The sequence below is a fragment of the Anser anser genome, assembly GCF_964211835.1.
Source record: "Anser anser genome assembly, chromosome: 12".
NCBI classification, from domain to species: domain Eukaryota; kingdom Metazoa; phylum Chordata; class Aves; order Anseriformes; family Anatidae; genus Anser; species Anser anser.
This window is the reverse complement of record NC_139733.1, coordinates 393871-414650: the sequence shown is the minus strand read 5'-3', so window position 1 is coordinate 414650 and position 20780 is coordinate 393871. Positions and strand designations below refer to the sequence as shown.

Sequence of the window (20780 nt, the reverse complement as noted above, 5' to 3'; positions counted from 1 at the left end):
AGGAGAAGGCGAGTGAAGTGTCTGCGGTGTAGTGTATGGCTAGTAGCAGGCCTGTTAGGATTTGTGTGGCTAAGCAGATGGCTAGAAGGGAGCCGAAGTTTCATCAGGCAGAGATGTTGGAGGGGGCGGGTAGGTCGATTAGGGAGTTGTTGATTATTTTTAGTAGGGGATGGGATTTGCGGATGTTAGGGGCCATTAGTGAGTCTGTGTGTTATTAGGATTATTACCAGGATGGAGAGGGCGAAGGATCCTAGGTAGGCCTTAATTAGCCCTGTGTGTATTGAGGTTGCGGCTTTGCTTGCGGCTACTTGTAGTTCAGCAAGGCCCTCTGGCCCTATTTTTTTGAGTCAGGAGAGGTCGATCAAGTGTAGGGCAATGTTTTGTCCCTTTTCTAGTAGGTTTTTGGAGAAGAATCGGTGTACTAGGGGGGTTGAAGTACCCTAATGCAGAGGAGAAGTTTATGAGGGGGTTTGGTTTGGGGTGAGTGAGGGTGTGTGTTATGTTCGATAGTTCTAGGGCTAGGATGATTCCTAGGATTGTTATGAGGATGGCAGCAGTTTTGGTGATAAGGGGTATGGTTATTGGGGGGGTTTTGGTTGGTGTGATGAAAGAGGTAATGATTATTCCTGCTGTAATGCTGCCTAGGGCGAGTCGGGTTAGGGGGGCGGTGATTAGTGGGTTGTTTTCGTTTATTGATACTATTGGGGGGATTCGGGTTTGTCCAGCTTGGACTAGGATGGTTATGCGGATGCTGTAGGTTGCGGTGAATGCTGTGGCTATAAGGGTTAGGAGTAGGGCTCAAGTATTTAGGTATGATGTGTTTAAGCTTTCGATGATGAGGTCTTTTGAGTAGAATCCGGCTAGGAATGGGGTTCCTATCAGCGCCAGGTTTCCGATGGTTAGGCAGGAAGTAGTGACTGGGAGTATTTTCTGTAGGCCTCCTATCTTTCGGATATCTTGTTCTCCGTTTAGGTTGTGGATGATAGACCCTGAGCATAGGAATAGTATGGCTTTAAAGAAGGCATGGGTTGAGATGTGTAGGAAGGCTAGTTGTGGGAGGTTTAGTCCGATAGTGACTATTATTAGTCCTAGTTGGCTGGATGTTGAGAAAGCAATGATTTTTTTGATGTCATTTTGGGTTAGGGCGCATGTGGCAGCGAATAGGGTTGATAGAGCACCTAGGCATAGGCAGGCAGTTAGGGCTGTCTGGTTGGTGGCTAGCAGGGGGTGCATGCGGATGAGCAGGAAGATTCCGGCTACTACTATGGTACTGGAGTGCAGTAGGGCTGATACTGGGGTGGGGCCTTCTATTGCTGCGGGCAGTCATGGGTGGAGTCCAAATTGGGCGGATTTTCCTGCGGCTGCGAGGATTAATCCTATGAGGGGGAGGATTGGGGTTTGGTGGGGGTGTACGGCTTGTTGGATCTCTCAGGTGTTGAATGTTGAAGCTAGTCATGCTATGCTCAGGATCAGTCCGATGTCTCCGATTCGGTTGTAGATTACGGCTTGTAGGGCGGCGGTGTTGGCATCTGCTCGGCCTTGTCATCAGCCGATGAGAAGGAAGGACATGATTCGTACTCCTTCCCAGCCTACGAATAGGAGGAATATGTTGTTTGCGGTTGTTAGGAGGAGTATGGCGACTAGGAATGTCAGTAGGTAGGTGAAAAATTTTGTTACGTATGGCTCTGAGGCCATGTATCATATGGCGAATTGTAGGATTGATCATGTTACAAATAGGGCGATTGGAAGAAATGTTATTGAGTATTGGTCTATTTTTAGGCTCAGGGGGATTTTAAAGTTTATAATGAATTTTCACTCCCAGTGGCAGGTGACAGATTCTACTCCCGAGTAGATGAATGCGGTTGTAGGGGCTAGGCTAATTAGGAATGCGGTTTTAACAGCGCGGGTGGTGGCTTGTGGGGTGTTTTTAAAGTTTTTAAATAGAAATGGCAGGATGATTGGGGTTAGGAGGATTGTCAGCGTGAGTAGTGTGAGGGAGTTGATTAGTAGTGTGGGGTTCACTCCTTTTACTTGGATTTGCACCAAGATGGGTGGTTCCTAAGACCAGTGGGTTGCTGTTATCCTTTAAAAGTAAGGGGGCTGAGGTTTTAGGCTCAGATGTAAGAGTTAGCAGCTCTTGTTGGTTAAACCCTCCCCTCGGCAGGTAAGAAGGTTTGAACTTCTATTCTTAGAATCACAGTCTAATGTTTGGTTTAAACTATACTTGCATGAGGGGATTCCGGAGATCAGTTCGGGTTTGAGGATTAGGAGGAATATTGGGATAATGTGGAGTGTTATGAGCAGGTGTTCTCGCGTGGTTGAGTTTTGCATAGATGTGATGTGGGAGGGGATTGAGCCTCGTTGGGTCATTAGTAGTATGAATAAGGTGTAGGAGGCGGTTAGTAGGGTTGCGATTCCTGTTAGGATGATCGTGAAGGCAGATCAGTTGAATAAGGTGATTATAATGGTTAGCTCTGCTATGAGGTTTGTTGTTGGGGGTAAGGCTATGTTTGTTAGATTGGCCAGCAATCATCAGGTAGCTATGAGTGGTAGGAGAGGTTGTAGGCCTCGTGTGAGTAGTAGAATTCGGCTGTGCGTACGTTCATAGTTTGTGTTGGCTAGGCAGAATAGTATGGAGGAAGTTAGTCCATGGGAAATTATTAGGATCATTGCCCCTGAGAATGATCAGTGGGTTTGGATTATTCCTGCGGCGATAACTAGGCCTATGTGGCTAACGGATGAATAAGCGATTAGTGATTTTAGGTCTGTCTGTCGTAGGCAGATTGAGCTAGTCATTAGGGCGCCTCATAGGGCCAGGGTTAGGAAGGGGTAGTGCAGGAGGTTGGACAGTGGGCCCATAAATAGAGTGACTCGTATAATTCCGTATCCTCCTAGCTTTAGTAGTAGGGCGGCGAGGAGTATTGAGCCTGCGATGGGTGCTTCTACGTGGGCTTTTGGCAGTCAGAGGTGTAGGCCGTATAGTGGGGCTTTTACTATGAATGCTATGAGCAGTGCTAGACCTGATAGTATTCCTGTCCATGAGGTGGATAGGGTTGGGTGGGTTAGTTGTAGGGTTGGCAGGTGCAGGGTGCCAATTTTCACGTATAGGTGTATGATTGTGATTAGCAGGGGTAGAGAGCTTACTGGCGTGTAGAATAGCAGGTAGATGCCAGCGCTTAGGCGTTCTGGTTGGTTCCCCCATCGGGTGATTAAGATTAGGGTGGGAATGAGGGTTGCTTCAAATGAGATGTAAAATAGTGCTAGTTCTGTGGTGGAAAAGGCTAGTAGGATGAGTGGCTGGACTGCGACTAAGGTTGAGATAAAGATTCGTTTGCGTTGTAGGGGTTCTTGTTGCAGGTGGTTTTGGCTTGCTATGATTATGAGTGGGAGTAGTCAGCAGGATAGTACTAGGAGGGGGGATGAGATTTGGTCAATTCCTGTTCAGTTGGATAAAAATTTGTAGGGGTAGTAGGTTGGGATTAATCACTGTAGGCTTAGGGCAGCGATTAGGAGGCTGTATAAGGTGGTGTTAGTCCATAGAAATTTTGGTGGAGACAGCAGGGCTGTTGGAAGAAGTATGATTGTGGGTAGGATGATTTTTAGCATTGCAGGAGGTTTAGGTTGTGTAGATGGTCGGAGCCATGTGTGTGGGTGGAGGCTACTAGGATGGCCAGGCCTGTGCCCGCCTCACACGCTGAGAAGGTTAGCATGAGAATTGGTACCATGGTGAATGAGGAGACTTGGTTTTCGATGGATCATATTGATAGGCCTACGAATATCGATAATATTATGCTTTCAAGGCATAGTAGGGCGGATACTAGGTGGGTTCGGTGGAAGGCTAGTCCTAGTCCGCTGAAAATGAAGGCTGAGTAGAAGCTTAAATGTAGGGGCGACATAAAAAAGTTACAGGGTTGGCTGTAATCTGCTGGGTCGAAACCAGCTATCTTTTTGGTTAGACTAACTTTCTGTTATTCTGCTCATTCTAGGCCCCCTTGAATTCACTCGTAGGCCAGTCCGAGTGTTAGGAGAAGGAGGATCACTACAGTTCAGGTGAGGGTCATTAGGGGGGATTGGAGTTGGACGGCTCATGGCAGGGGGAGTAGGAGGGCGATTTCTAGGTCGAATAGGACGAACAGGATGGCTACTGAGGAAGAATCGGACTGAGAATGGTAATCGAGCAGATCCAAGTGGGTCGAATCCACATTCGTACGGTGAGAGTTTCTCTGAGTCGGGGTTTATTTGGGCGAGTCAGAAGTTTAATGCGGTTAGGGCGGCGCTTAGGATTGATGATAGGGCGAATATGAACATGAGTGCGTTCATTGCTCTCCTCTGGGTTTATACCAGATTCTAGAGATTGGAAGTCAATTGTAATTAATATACTAGAAGAGCAAGATCCTCATCAGTAGATGGTTATGTAGAGGAATAGTCAGATGACGTCTACGAAGTGTCAGTATCAGGCTGCTGCCTCGAATCCGAAGTGGTGGTCTGATGTAAAGTGGAACTTGATCAGTCGGAAGAGGCAGACGGTCAGGAAGGAGGATCCGATGATTACGTGGAGTCCGTGGAATCCAGTGGCAACGAAGAAGGTAGATCCGTAGACGCTATCGGCGATTGAGAATGGGGCTTCGTGGTATTCTATTGCTTGTAGGGCTGTGAAGTAGAATCCCAGGAGGATCGTTAGGGTTAGGGCGTGGATGGCGTGTTTTCGGTTTCCTTCTGTGATGCTGTGATGGGCTCACGTTACGGTAACGCCTGAGGCTAGTAGGATGGCTGTGTTTAGTAGGGGGACTTCTATCGGGTTGAGTGGTTTAATTCCTGTTGGGGGTCATTGGCCTCCTAGTTCTGGGGTTGGGGCCAGGCTCGAGTGGAAGAACGCTCAGAAGAACCCTAAGAAGAAGAATGCTTCGGATGTGATGAAAAGGATTATGCCGTATCGTAGGCCTTTTTGGACTGTGGGAGTGTGATGGCCTTGGAAGGTGCTTTCTCGTACAATGTCTCGTCATCATTGGAGTATTACTAGGAGTATTGAGATGAGGCCTAGGGTTAGTAGTATGGATGAGTTGTAGTGGAATCACATGATTAATCCTGAGGTTGTGAGTAGGGCGGCGGCTGCCCCGAAGATTGGTCAAGGGCTTGGGTCAACTATGTGGTATGAGTGTGCTTGGTGTGCCATTAGATGTTTTCTTGTAAGTATAGGCTTAGAAGGAGCACGAAGACGTAGGCCTGGATTATGGCTACTGCTACTTCTAGGATGGTTAGGAGTAGTAGGATGATTATTGTTAGGATGGATACTGCAGGAAGGGTGGGTATTAATGCAATGGAGGCTGTAGAGATGAGTTGGATGAGTAAGTGTCCTGCTGTAAGGTTGGCTGTAAGGCGGACTCCGAGGGCTAGGGGGCGGATTAGTAGGCTGGTTGTTTCGATCAGGATTAGTGCGGGGATTAGGGGTGTAGGGGTACCTTCGGGTAATAGGTGGGCTAAAGAGGCTGATGGTTGGTTTCGTAGGCCTGTTAGTAGTGTGGCGAGCCATAGTGGGAAGGCTAGGGCTATGTTCATAGATAGTTGGGTGGTTGGGGTGAATGTATATGGAAGGAGGCCTAGAAGGTTGATTGTAAGAAGTATGATTATTAGGGATGTAAATATTATGGCTCATTTGTGGCCATTTTTGTTGAGTGGGACTATTAGTTGTTTTGTGATTAGGTGAAGGAGTCATGTTTGGATAGTAGAAAGGCGGTTGTTGATTCATGGGTTGTTTGGGGACGGGAATAGTAGGGCTGGGAAGAGTAGGGATAGTAGGATTAAGGGGATGCCGAATAGATTGGGGCTGGAAAATTGGTCAAAGAAGCTTAGGTTCATGGTCAGGATCATGGTGTGGGTTTGGTAGTGAGGGAGGTCTTATTTGATGGGGGGTTGGTTGTGGTGAAGGCTAGTAGTTTTGGTTGGATGAGGAGTGCTAGGGTTAATCAGGTTATAATTATGATTGAAAATCATGGTGCGGGGTTAAGCTGTGGCATATCATTAAGGAGGGGGAAGTCCCTCTTTGGCTAGCTTAAAAGGCTAGTGCTGTTGCATAGCTTCTTAATGATTAGGATGATGATAGAAGGGACGATCAGGCCTCGAAATGTGGGAGTGGGGTTGATTCTACTACAATGGGTATGTAGCTGTGATTAGCCCCGCAAATTTCTGAGCATTGTCCGTAAAAAATCCCAGGCCGGGTGGTAATGAATGAAGTTTGGTTTAGTCGGCCTGGGATTGCGTCTGTTTTAACTCCGAGCGTTGGGACTGCTCAGGAGTGGAGTACGTCTCCTGCAGTAATGATCACGCGGATGGGGGATTCTATTGGGATAACTACGCGGTGGTCAACTTCTAGCAGTCGGAAGTGGCTGTTGGGTAAGTCTGGGGTGGGCACTATGTAGGAGTCGAATGATAGGTCTTTGAAGTCTGTGTATTCGTAGCTTCAGTATCATTGGTGGCCGATGGCTTTTAGGGTGAGGTCTGGTTCATCGATTTTGTCCATTATGTAGAGGATTTGTAGGGATGGGAGGGCGAGGAGTACCAGGACGATAGCAGGTAGGATTGTCCAGATCAGCTCTACTTCTTGGGCGTCTACAGCATTGGACGAGAGTTTTTCTGTTAGTATGTGGGCTAAAAGGTAGAGAACTAGGCTGCAGATAGCTAGGGCAACGATTAGGGCGTGGTCGTGGAATTCAACGAGTTCTTCTATGATGGGTGATGAGGCGTCTTGGAATCCTAGTTGGGAGTGGTTGGCCACATGAGATGTACAGGATTTTTACCTGTGATTTAGTCTTGACAAGGCTATGTAATTGGTTTACTAACGTCTCATAAGAAAGAAGCATGAGCGGTTAATGCAGTTGGCTTGAAACCAGCATGTGAGGGTTCGATTCCTTCCTTTCTTGTACTTGGACGAAGGCCGGTTCCTCGAAAGTATGGTATGGGGGAGGGCAGCCGTGGATTCATTCAACGTTTGTGGTAGTTAGTTCTGGTTGTAGGACTTTTCGTTTGGCCGAAAAGGCTTCTCAGATGATGAATATTAGTATGATTACGGCTACTATTGAGATTAGGGAGCCGATGGAGGAAATGGTGTTTCATAGTGTGTAGGCGTCGGGATAGTCCGAGTATCGTCGGGGTATTCCTGCTAGGCCTAGGAAGTGCTGGGGGAAGAACGTTAGGTTTACTCCTGTAAATATTACCCCGAAGTGGGCTTTTGCTCATGTTTGGTGTAGGGTAAACCCAGTGAGTAGTGGGAATCAGTGAGTAAATCCTGCTAGAGGCCATCCTAGTATAGGTAGAAGGTAAGTAAGGCCAATTTGGGGCTGTAAACTAGGATGATCGCGATTCAGCCTAAGTGGGAGATGGACGAGAAGGCTAGGATTTTGCGTGTTTGTGTTTGGTTCAGTCCTATTCAGCCTCCTAGTGCTGTTGAGGCTAGGGCCATGGCGGTGAGTAGAGCTGGGTCGAGGGATTTGGATGTTAGTAGGAGCAGGGTTAGTGGGGGGAATTTTATGAGGGTCGAGAGTAGCAGGGCTGTTATTAGTGGCGATCCTTGTAGTACTTCTGGGAATCAGAAGTGAAATGGCACTAGGCCCAGTTTAATAGCGATTGCTGCTGTCAGTAGTAGACAGGAGGTTGGGTGGTTTATTTGTGTGATGTCTCATTGGCCGGTGACTCAGGCATTGGTTATGCTAGAGAATAGGACCAGGGCGGAAGCAGCTGCTTGGGTTAGGAAGTATTTCGTTGCGGCTTCTACTGCTCGTGGGTGGTGGGATTTGGCAATTAGGGGAATGATGGCTAGTGCGTTGATCTCCAGTCCTGTCCAGGCCAGAACTCAGTGGTTGCTGGAAATTGTGATTGTGGTGCCCAAGATGAGGCTGAAGGTTATGATTGGGGTCGCGTAAGGGTTCATTAGTAGAGGAGGGGGTTAAACCATCATTTTCGGGGTATGGGCCCGATAGCTTGATTAGCTGACTCTACTAGAAAATAATATAAGGGAAGTATGGAGAATTTTGATTTCTCTTGTGTGGGTTCAATTCCTACTTTTCTAAGGTCAACAGGAAATGAGAGGGCTGTTATACCTCTATGTTCACTTTATCATAGTGACCCTTTGTAGTTCAGGCACATTTCCTTATGTAAGGAGGTAGGCCTGCATAGCAGATAGGTATGCTGATGTGTCAGAGGCACAGAGCTAGTGTGAGGGGTAGGAAGTTTTTTCATAGTAGGTGCATTAGTTGGTCATATCGGAATCGTGGGTATGAAGCTCGGACCCATAAGAAACCAGAAGATAGTAGGAGGACTTTTGTGGCTAGGATGACGGGGAATAGTTCTGTGGGTGGCCCTAGGGCGCTTGGGTTTAGGAATATGATGGCTGTAAGTGTATTTATTAGCATAATGTTCGCATATTCAGCTAGGAAGAATAAGGCGAAGGGTCCTGCGGCGTATTCAACGTTAAACCCTGAGACTAGCTCAGATTCACCCTCTGTGAGGTCAAAAGGAGCTCGGTTTGTCTCTGCTAGGGTGGATACGTATCATATTATTGCTAGGGGTCATGAGGAGAAAATGAAGTATAGAGGCTCCTGTGCGATGGCAAAGGAGCTGAGTGTGTAGCTTCCGCTTAGTATGATTATTGATAGCAGGATTATGGCCAGTGTCACTTCGTATGAAATGGTCTGTGCTACTGCCCGTAGGGCTCCGATTAGTGCGTATTTTGAGTTCGAGGCTCAGCCTGATCATAGGACTGAGTAGACGGCTAGGCTTGACATGGCTATTAGGAAGAGAACTCCGAGGTTTAGATCTGCTAGGGGAAATGGGAGTGGTAGTGGTGCTCAAGTGGTGAGGGCTAGGACAAGGGCTAGTATTGGTATCAGAATGAATAGAAGTGGGGAAGAGGTAGAGGGTCGGATGGGCTCTTTGGTAAATAGTTTCAGTCCGTCCGCAAATGGTTGAAGTAGGCCAAAAGGCCCGACAACGTTAGGGCCTTTGCGGGATTGTATGTAGCTTAGGATTTTCCGTTCTACTAGGGTTAGGAAGGCTACGGCAATCAGGATTGGGATGATGTATAGGAGGGATATAATGAGGCAGCTTAGTGTTGTTATTTGAATCATGGGTGAAGCTAGGGAGAGGATTTGAACCTCTGGGGAAAGGGCTTAAGCCTTCTGCACTTGCCGGGCTCTGCCACTCTAGCTGGTCCTTTTCTAGGATTGAAAGTGGTGGGGGAAGGCCCTGTTCACGGTTTAGTTGGTTTCACTGCTTAGAGGGGGGGGGCGTGCTTGTGGTATTGGCCCCACTTTCCCGGTCCTTTCGTACTGGGGAGAGTGTGTCATAGATAGAAACCGACCTGGATTGCTCCGGTCTGAACTCAGATCACGTAGGACTGTTAATCGTTGAACAAACGAACCCTTAATAGCGGCTGCACCATTAGGATGTCCTGATCCAACATCGAGGTCGTAAACCCCCCTGTCGATATGGGCTCTTGAGGGGGATTGCGCTGTTATCCCTGGGGTAGCTTGGTCCATTAATCAATTATATTGGGTCTGGTCACTGTTAGCACTTTGAGGGGTAGCTCTAGGTAAAGAGGTATGGTCTTGTTTTTGGAGGATTTGTTCTCCTCCAAGGTCGCCCCAACCGAAAAATATCGACCAGGCTCTGCGATGGTAGTGGCCCCAGTGGGGTTGATTGAGGATTCGCGGTGGTCGTTGATTTTTAAGTTCCACAGGGTCTTCTCGTCTTATGTTCACATCCCCGCTTTTGCACGGGGAGATCAATTTCACTGATTATCTGTGAGAGACAGTTAAGACCTCGTTTAGCCATTCATACAAGTCTCGATTTATGGGACAATTGATTGCGCTACCTTTGCACGGTTAGGATACCGCGGCCGTTAAACCTAAGTCACCGGGCAGGCATCACCTTCAATACTTGTTTAATTTGCTGAAGGCTATGTTTTTGGTAAACAGTCGGGCCTTATTAATTTGCCGAGTTCCTTTCACAGATTTTAATCGCTCTTATAGGCGCTCCTGAGTCGGGTTAACAGGGTTAGTTAATACGTGGTCTTGTAGGGGTTTTTGTATCTGTCTAGGTCTGTTAATAATGTTTCTATGTAAGCTTGCGCCGTTAGAGGGGTGTGGCCCTGAGTTACTTATTTTAGCATTAATTCTCCTATATTCATAGGTTGACCTGTTTGTGATAAGGGAATCATCTTATTTTGGTATTTTTAGGTGGTGGAGCTTTGACGCACTCTTTTTTGATGGCTGCTTTAGGGCCCACGGTAGGATCAGTAGTAAGAATTATCCGCTAGTCGAGGTTGTGTCCTTTTTTAATGGAGCTGTCCCTCCATTAAATAGCTCTTAATCATCTCATTAGGGTTCAGGATGTCCGGTAGGGAGGATTAAGGGGGAACTTAGATTCGTTTCACAGGTAACCAGCTATCACCCAGCTCGGTTGGCTTTTCACCTCTACTGACAAGTCATCCCACTCTTTTGCAACAGAGACGGGTTCGCTCTCTTTAACTGCTTGAAAGTAGCTCGCTTGGGTTTCGGGGGGGCAAACTTTAGTTCACTTTGCTTGGTTGTTCTCGCTAAACCATGATGCAAAAGGTACAAGGGTTGATCTTTGCTGTCTGTCGCTTTGATTGTTTCACTGCTATTTCATCTTTCCCTTACGGTACTGGGGTCTCTATCGCGTCTAAGTGTCTTTTCTATCGCCTATACTAAGACTGTAAAATGCTTTAGTTTAATTAGTTTAGTAAATTCTTTAGTTTTGGTGTACTATTTGTGTGGTTGAGCTAGAGGGGGGGCTTCAAGACGATCCGGTCTAGTAGATATCTTTCAGGTGTAAGCTGAGTGCTTTGGTGTTATAGCTACGTCTTGATATTCTAAGTACACCTTCCGGTACACTTACCTTGTTACGACTTACCTCATCTTCAGCGTATTTATGGTATTAGTTATGTGGGATGTGGCTTTTGAGGAGGGTGACGGGCGGTATGTACGTGCCCCAGGGCCGGCTTAAAGTAGGCTCTATTGTCCCACTTTACTGCTAAATCCGCCTTCCAGAAGTGGTTTCACGCTTCTTTCCGTGTGCCCTATGAATAGGGAATGTAGCCCATTTCTTCCACTCCATAGGCTATACCTTGACCTGTCTTATTAGCGGGGTGCTATTGTGTCCACTGTTGTGCTCTCATTCGAGGTGGGCTGGCGACGGCGGTATGTAGGCTGTGTTGGCAAGGGGTGGTTGGGTTAATCGGGGATTATCGATTGTAGAACAGGCTCCTCTAGGTGGGTTTGGGGCACCGCCAAGTCCTTAGAGTTTTAAGCGTTTGTGCTCGTAGTTCTCTGGCGGATACTTCGGTAAAGTAAGTATCAAGATTTAGGGCCAGGCATAGTGGGGTATCTAATCCCAGTTTGGGCCCTGGCTTTCGTGGGTTTAAATCAGTCGTTAGTTCCTAAGATCATCTTAATGGTGTGTTTAGGTGCATCTTGGGCTTATGACAGCTCAGTTGCATTTTGATCTTAGTTAGCTAGGATAGGCATTTTACCACTCTTTACGCCGTGTCAATAGGACGGTTGATTTGGGTTTCTTGTATGACCGCGGTGGCTGGCACAAGATTTACCAACCCTTGAAGTTAGGCTGTTGCTATAACTAAGTCAAGTTTGCACTCATTGCTTAATGTTAATTACTGCTGAATACCCGTGGGGGCGTGGCTTAGCGAGGCGTCTTGGGCTACTACTTGGGTGTGCCTGATACCCGCTCCTCAAGGCCTGTATGGGGGTAGGTGGTCGAGGGCGTTTACACTGGGGCGCGGATACTTGCATGTATATATTTAGCAAAAACCAACCGTAAGGTTAGGACTAAGTCTTTTGTCCGCAGGCATGTTTTATGCCATCTTGGCAACTTCAGTGCCATGCTTTGTGTTAAGCTATGTGGACGGGGGTGTGGTTAGCTGATAGTTGAGTGGTGAGTGAGAGTGAAGTATATGAAATTATTGCTTGTGTTTACTATTTTTAGTACTGGAGTTTCTCTAAGTCCTAGGACTAGGAGGAAATGGTGTTTCGTAGTGTGTAGGCGTCGGGATAGTCCGAGTATCGTCGGGGTATTCCTGCTAGGCCTAGGAAGTGCTGGGGGAAGAACGTTAGGTTTACTCCTGTAAATATTACCCCGAAGTGGGCTTTTGCTCATGTTTGGTGTAGGGTAAACCCAGTGAGTAGTGGGAATCAGTGAGTAAATCCTGCTAGAATGGCAAAGACGGCGCCTATGGATAGGACGTAGTGGAAGTGGACACTATTTGTCTGATCCGTACTAATTACCGCCATCCTACTCCTTCTATCACTCCCCGTACTCGCCGCCGGTATTACAATATTACTAACTGATCGAAACCTAAACACCACATTCTTCGACCCCGCTGGAGGAGGAGACCCAATCCTGTACCAACACCTATTCTGATTCTTCGGACACCCAGAAGTCTATATTCTGATCCTACCGGGGTTCGGAATCATCTCACACGTAGTCACGTACTACTCAGGCAAAAAGGAGCCCTTCGGCTACATGGGAATAGTCTGAGCCATACTATCCATCGGCTTCCTAGGATTCATCGTCTGAGCTCACCACATGTTTACAGTAGGAATAGACGTTGATACCCGAGCCTACTTTACATCAGCCACTATAATCATTGCCATCCCTACCGGAATCAAAGTATTTAGCTGACTAGCCACCCTGCACGGAGGAACAATCAAATGAGACCCCCCCAATACTATGAGCTCTAGGATTTATCTTCCTATTTACCATCGGAGGATTAACAGGAATCGTTCTTGCAAACTCTTCCCTAGACATCGCCCTGCACGACACGTACTACGTAGTTGCCCACTTCCACTACGTCCTATCCATAGGCGCCGTCTTTGCCATTCTAGCAGGATTTACTCACTGATTCCCACTACTCACTGGGTTTACCCTACACCAAACATGAGCAAAAGCCCACTTCGGGGTAATATTTACAGGAGTAAACCTAACGTTCTTCCCCCAGCACTTCCTAGGCCTAGCAGGAATACCCCGACGATACTCGGACTATCCCGACGCCTACACACTATGAAACACCATTTCCTCCATCGGCTCCCTAATCTCAATAGTAGCTGTAATCATACTAATATTCATCATCTGAGAAGCCTTTTCGGCCAAACGAAAAGTCCTACAACCAGAACTAACTACCACAAACGTTGAATGAATCCACGGCTGCCCTCCCCCATACCATACTTTCGAGGAACCGGCCTTCGTCCAAGTACAAGAAAGGAAGGAATCGAACCCTCACATGCTGGTTTCAAGCCAACTGCATTAACCGCTCATGCTTCTTTCTTATGAGACGTTAGTAAACCAATTACATAGCCTTGTCAAGACTAAATCACAGGTAAAAATCCTGTACATCTCATGTGGCCAACCACTCCCAACTAGGATTCCAAGACGCCTCATCACCCATCATAGAAGAACTCGTTGAATTCCACGACCACGCCCTAATCGTTGCCCTAGCTATCTGCAGCCTAGTTCTCTACCTTTTAGCCCACATACTAACAGAAAAACTCTCGTCCAATGCTGTAGACGCCCAAGAAGTAGAGCTGATCTGGACAATCCTACCTGCTATCGTCCTGGTACTCCTCGCCCTCCCATCCCTACAAATCCTCTACATAATGGACAAAATCGATGAACCAGACCTCACCCTAAAAGCCATCGACCACCAATGATACTGAAGCTACGAATACACAGACTTCAAAGACCTATCATTCGACTCCTACATAGTGCCCACCCCAGACTTACCCAACGGCCACTTCCGACTGCTAGAAGTTGACCACCGCGTAGTTATCCCAATAGAATCCCCCATCCGCGTGATCATTACTGCAGGAGACGTACTCCACTCCTGAGCAGTCCCAACGCTCGGAGTTAAAACAGACGCAATCCCAGGCCGACTAAACCAAACTTCATTCATTACCACCCGGCCTGGGATTTTTTACGGACAATGCTCAGAAATTTGCGGGGCTAATCACAGCTACATACCCATTGTAGTAGAATCAACCCCACTCCCACATTTCGAGGCCTGATCGTCCCTTCTATCATCATCCTAATCATTAAGAAGCTATGCAACAGCACTAGCCTTTTAAGCTAGCCAAAGAGGGACTTCCCCCTCCTTAATGATATGCCACAGCTTAACCCCGCACCATGATTTTCAATCATAATTATAACCTGATTAACCCTAGCACTCCTCATCCAACCAAAACTACTAGCCTTCACCACAACCAACCCCCCATCAAATAAGACCTCCCTCACTACCAAACCCACACCATGATCCTGACCATGAACCTAAGCTTCTTTGACCAATTTTCCAGCCCCAATCTATTCGGCATCCCCTTAATCCTACTATCCCTACTCTTCCCAGCCCTACTATTCCCGTCCCCAAACAACCCATGAATCAACAACCGCCTTTCTACTATCCAAACATGACTCCTTCACCTAATCACAAAACAACTAATAGTCCCACTCAACAAAAATGGCCACAAATGAGCCATAATATTTACATCCCTAATAATCATACTTCTTACAATCAACCTTCTAGGCCTCCTTCCATATACATTCACCCCAACCACCCAACTATCTATGAACATAGCCCTAGCCTTCCCACTATGGCTCGCCACACTACTAACAGGCCTACGAAACCAACCATCAGCCTCTTTAGCCCACCTATTACCCGAAGGTACCCCTACACCCCTAATCCCCGCACTAATCCTGATCGAAACAACCAGCCTACTAATCCGCCCCCTAGCCCTCGGAGTCCGCCTTACAGCCAACCTTACAGCAGGACACTTACTCATCCAACTCATCTCTACAGCCTCCATTGCATTAATACCCACCCTTCCTGCAGTATCCATCCTAACAATAATCATCCTACTACTCCTAACCATCCTAGAAGTAGCAGTAGCCATAATCCAGGCCTACGTCTTCGTGCTCCTTCTAAGCCTATACTTACAAGAAAACATCTAATGGCACACCAAGCACACTCATACCACATAGTTGACCCAAGCCCTTGACCAATCTTCGGGGCAGCCGCCGCCCTACTCACAACCTCAGGATTAATCATGTGATTCCACTACAACTCATCCATACTACTAACCCTAGGCCTCATCTCAATACTCCTAGTAATACTCCAATGATGACGAGACATTGTACGAGAAAGCACCTTCCAAGGCCATCACACTCCCACAGTCCAAAAAGGCCTACGATACGGCATAATCCTTTTCATCACATCCGAAGCATTCTTCTTCTTAGGGTTCTTCTGAGCGTTCTTCCACTCGAGCCTGGCCCCAACCCCAGAACTAGGAGGCCAATGACCCCCAACAGGAATTAAACCACTCAACCCGATAGAAGTCCCCCTACTAAACACAGCCATCCTACTAGCCTCAGGCGTTACCGTAACGTGAGCCCATCACAGCATCACAGAAGGAAACCGAAAACACGCCATCCACGCCCTAACCCTAACGATCCTCCTGGGATTCTACTTCACAGCCCTACAAGCAATAGAATACCACGAAGCCCCATTCTCAATCGCCGATAGCGTCTACGGATCTACCTTCTTCGTTGCCACTGGATTCCACGGACTCCACGTAATCATCGGATCCTCCTTCCTGACCGTCTGCCTCTTCCGACTGATCAAGTTCCACTTTACATCAGACCACCACTTCGGATTCGAGGCAGCAGCCTGATACTGACACTTCGTAGACGTCATCTGACTATTCCTCTACATAACCATCTACTGATGAGGATCTTGCTCTTCTAGTATATTAATTACAATTGACTTCCAATCTCTAGAATCTGGTATAAACCCAGAGGAGAGCAATGAACGCACTCATGTTCATATTCGCCCTATCATCAATCCTAAGCGCCGCCCTAACCGCATTAAACTTCTGACTCGCCCAAATAAACCCCGACTCAGAGAAACTCTCACCGTACGAATGTGGATTCGACCCACTTGGATCTGCTCGATTACCATTCTCAGTCCGATTCTTCCTCAGTAGCCATCCTGTTCGTCCTATTCGACCTAGAAATCGCCCTCCTACTCCCCCTGCCATGAGCCGTCCAACTCCAATCCCCCCTAATGACCCTCACCTGAACTGTAGCGATCCTCCTTCTCCTAACACTCGGACTGGCCTACGAGTGAATTCAAGGGGGCCTAGAATGAGCAGAATAACAGAAAGTTAGTCTAACCAAAAAGATAGCTGGTTTCGACCCAGCAGATTACAGCCAACCCTGTAACTTTCTTATGTCGCCCCTACATTTAAGCTTCTACTCAGCCTTCATTTTCAGCGGACTAGGGCTAGCCTTCCACCGAACCCACCTAGTATCCGCCCTACTATGCCTTGAAAGCATAATATTATCGATATTCGTAGGCCTATCAATATGATCCATCGAAAACCAAGTCTCCTCATTCACCATGGTACCAATTCTCATGCTAACCTTCTCAGCGTGTGAGGCGGGCACAGGCCTGGCCATCCTAGTAGCCTCCACCCGCACACATGGCTCTGACCATCTACACAACCTAAACCTCCTGCAATGCTAAAAATCATCCTACCCACAATCATACTTCTTCCAACAGCCCTGCTGTCTCCACCAAAATTTCTATGGACTAACACCACCTTATACAGCCTCCTAATCGCTGCCCTAAGCCTACAGTGATTAATCCCAACCTACTACCCCTACAAATTTTTATCCAACTGAACAGGAATTGACCAAATCTCATCCCCCCTCCTAGTACTATCCTGCTGACTACTCCCACTCATAATCATAGCAAGCCAAAACCACCTGCAACAAGAACCCCTACAACGCAAACGAATCTTTATCTCAACCTTAGTCGCAGTCCAGCCATTCATCCTACTAGCCTTTTCCACCACAGAACTAGCACTATTTTACATCTCATTTGAAGCAACCCTCATTCCCACCCTAATCTTAATCACCCGATGGGGGAACCAACCAGAACGCCTAAGCGCTGGCATCTACCTGCTATTCTACACGCCAGTAAGCTCTCTACCCCTGCTAATCACAATCATACACCTATACGTGAAAATTGGCACCCTGCACCTGCCAACCCTACAACTAACCCACCCAACCCTATCCACCTCATGGACAGGAATACTATCAGGTCTAGCACTGCTCATAGCATTCATAGTAAAAGCCCCACTATACGGCCTACACCTCTGACTGCCAAAAGCCCACGTAGAAGCACCCATCGCAGGCTCAATACTCCTCGCCGCCCTACTACTAAAGCTAGGAGGATACGGAATTATACGAGTCACTCTATTTATGGGCCCACTGTCCAACCTCCTGCACTACCCCTTCCTAACCCTGGCCCTATGAGGCGCCCTAATGACTAGCTCAATCTGCCTACGACAGACAGACCTAAAATCACTAATCGCTTATTCATCCGTTAGCCACATAGGCCTAGTTATCGCCGCAGGAATAATCCAAACCCACTGATCATTCTCAGGGGCAATGATCCTAATAATTTCCCATGGACTAACTTCCTCCATACTATTCTGCCTAGCCAACACAAACTATGAACGTACGCACAGCCGAATTCTACTACTCACACGAGGCCTACAACCTCTCCTACCACTCATAGCTACCTGATGATTGCTGGCCAATCTAACAAACATAGCCTTACCCCCAACAACAAACCTCATAGCAGAGCTAACCATTATAATCACCTTATTCAACTGATCTGCCTTCACGATCATCCTAACAGGAATCGCAACCCTACTAACCGCCTCCTACACCTTATTCATACTACTAATGACCCAACGAGGCTCAATCCCCTCCCACATCACATCTATGCAAAACTCAACCACGCGAGAACACCTGCTCATAACACTCCACATTATCCCAATATTCCTCCTAATCCTCAAACCCGAACTGATCTCCGGAATCCCCTCATGCAAGTATAGTTTAAACCAAACATTAGACTGTGATTCTAAGAATAGAAGTTCAAACCTTCTTACCTGCCGAGGGGAGGGTTTAACCAACAAGAGCTGCTAACTCTTACATCTGAGCCTAAAACCTCAGCCCCCTTACTTTTAAAGGATAACAGCAATCCACTGGTCTTAGGAACCACCCATCTTGGTGCAAATCCAAGTAAAAGGAGTGAACCCCACACTACTAATCAACTCCCTCACACTACTCACGCTGACAATCCTCCTAACCCCAATCATCCTGCCATTTCTATTTAAAAACTTTAAAAACACCCCACAAGCCACCACCCGCGCTGTTAAAACCGCATTCCTAATTAGCCTAGCCCCTACAACCGCATTCATCTACTCGGGAGTAGAATCTGTCACCTGCCACTGGGAGTGAAAATTCATTATAAACTTTAAAATCCCCCTGAGCCTAAAAATAGACCAATACTCAATAACATTTCTTCCAATCGCCCTATTTGTAACATGATCAATCCTACAATTCGCCATATGATACATGGCCTCAGAGCCATACGTAACAAAATTTTTCACCTACCTACTGACATTCCTAGTCGCCATACTCCTCCTAACAACCGCAAACAACATATTCCTCCTATTCGTAGGCTGGGAAGGAGTACGAATCATGTCCTTCCTTCTCATCGGCTGATGACAAGGCCGAGCAGATGCCAACACCGCCGCCCTACAAGCCGTAATCTACAACCGAATCGGAGACATCGGACTGATCCTGAGCATAGCATGACTAGCTTCAACATTCAACACCTGAGAGATCCAACAAGCCGTACACCCCCACCAAACCCCAATCCTCCCCCTCATAGGATTAATCCTCGCAGCCGCAGGAAAATCCGCCCAATTTGGACTCCACCCATGACTGCCCGCAGCAATAGAAGGCCCCACCCCAGTATCAGCCCTACTGCACTCCAGTACCATAGTAGTAGCCGGAATCTTCCTGCTCATCCGCATGCACCCCCTGCTAGCCACCAACCAGACAGCCCTAACTGCCTGCCTATGCCTAGGTGCTCTATCAACCCTATTCGCTGCCACATGCGCCCTAACCCAAAATGACATCAAAAAAATCATTGCTTTCTCAACATCCAGCCAACTAGGACTAATAATAGTCACTATCGGACTAAACCTCCCACAACTAGCCTTCCTACACATCTCAACCCATGCCTTCTTTAAAGCCATACTATTCCTATGCTCAGGGTCTATCATCCACAACCTAAACGGAGAACAAGATATCCGAAAGATAGGAGGCCTACAGAAAATACTCCCAGTCACTACTTCCTGCCTAACCATCGGAAACCTGGCGCTGATAGGAACCCCATTCCTAGCCGGATTCTACTCAAAAGACCTCATCATCGAAAGCTTAAACACATCATACCTAAATACTTGAGCCCTACTCCTAACCCTTATAGCCACAGCATTCACCGCAACCTACAGCATCCGCATAACCATCCTAGTCCAAGCTGGACAAACCCGAATCCCCCCAATAGTATCAATAAACGAAAACAACCCACTAATCACCGCCCCCCTAACCCGACTCGCCCTAGGCAGCATTACAGCAGGAATAATCATTACCTCTTTCATCACACCAACCAAAACCCCCCCAATAACCATACCCCTTATCACCAAAACTGCTGCCATCCTCATAACAATCCTAGGAATCATCCTAGCCCTAGAACTATCGAACATAACACACACCCTCACTCACCCCAAACCAAACCCCCTCATAAACTTCTCCTCTGCATTAGGGTACTTCAACCCCCTAGTACACCGATTCTTCTCCAAAAACCTACTAGAAAAGGGACAAAACATTGCCCTACACTTGATCGACCTCTCCTGACTCAAAAAAATAGGGCCAGAGGGCCTTGCTGAACTACAAGTAGCCGCAAGCAAAGCCGCAACCTCAATACACACAGGGCTAATTAAGGCCTACCTAGGATCCTTCGCCCTCTCCATCCTGGTAATAATCCTAATAACACACAGACTCACTAATGGCCCCTAACATCCGCAAATCCCATCCCCTACTAAAAATAATCAACAACTCCCTAATCGACCTACCCGCCCCCTCCAACATCTCTGCCTGATGAAACTTCGGCTCCCTTCTAGCCATCTGCTTAGCCACACAAATCCTAACAGGCCTGCTACTAGCCATACACTACACCGCAGACACTTCACTCGCCTTCTCCTCAGTAGCTCACACATGCCGAGACGTCCAGTACGGATGGCTCATCCGCAACCTCCACGCCAACGGAGCTTCGCTCTTCTTTATCTGCATCTACTTACACATCGGACGAGGCCTCTACTACGGCTCCTACCTATACAAAGAAACCTGAAACACAGGAGTAATCCTCCTACTCACCCTAATAGCAACTGCCTTCGTAGGGTATGTCCTACCATGAGGACAAATGTCATTCTGAGGGGCCACCGTAATCACCAACCTATTCTCAGCCATCCCGTACATTGGGCAAACTCTAGTAGAATGAGCCTGAGGAGGATTCTCAGTAGACAATCCAACCTTAACCCGATTCTTCGCCATCCACTTCCTACTGCCCTTCCTAATTGCAGGAATCACCCTAGTCCACCTAACCTTCCTACACGAATCAGGCTCAAATAACCCACTAGGAATCGTATCAGACTGCGACAAAATCCCATTCCACCCATACTTCTCCATTAAAGACAGCTTAGGGCTTACTCTAATAATCACCCCTCTAATAGCACTAGCCCTATTTTCACCGAACCTCCTGGTTCTTGGAATCCCAGTTGGGAGTG

At 47.4% G+C, this 20780-nt stretch overlaps 1 long non-coding RNA gene across 1 annotated transcript in view; it reads left to right on the top strand.

Moving 5' to 3' along the window:
- The window catches only part of LOC310880201, a 32671-nt gene extending 12668 nt beyond the window's left edge, over positions 1-20003 (top strand). The window contains exon 2 of the long non-coding RNA XR_014571527.1: positions 19902-20003. This is a non-coding gene — a long non-coding RNA (uncharacterized lncRNA). The remainder of the gene's footprint in view (positions 1-19901) is intronic.
- The last annotated feature ends 777 nt before the right edge of the window (positions 20004-20780 follow it).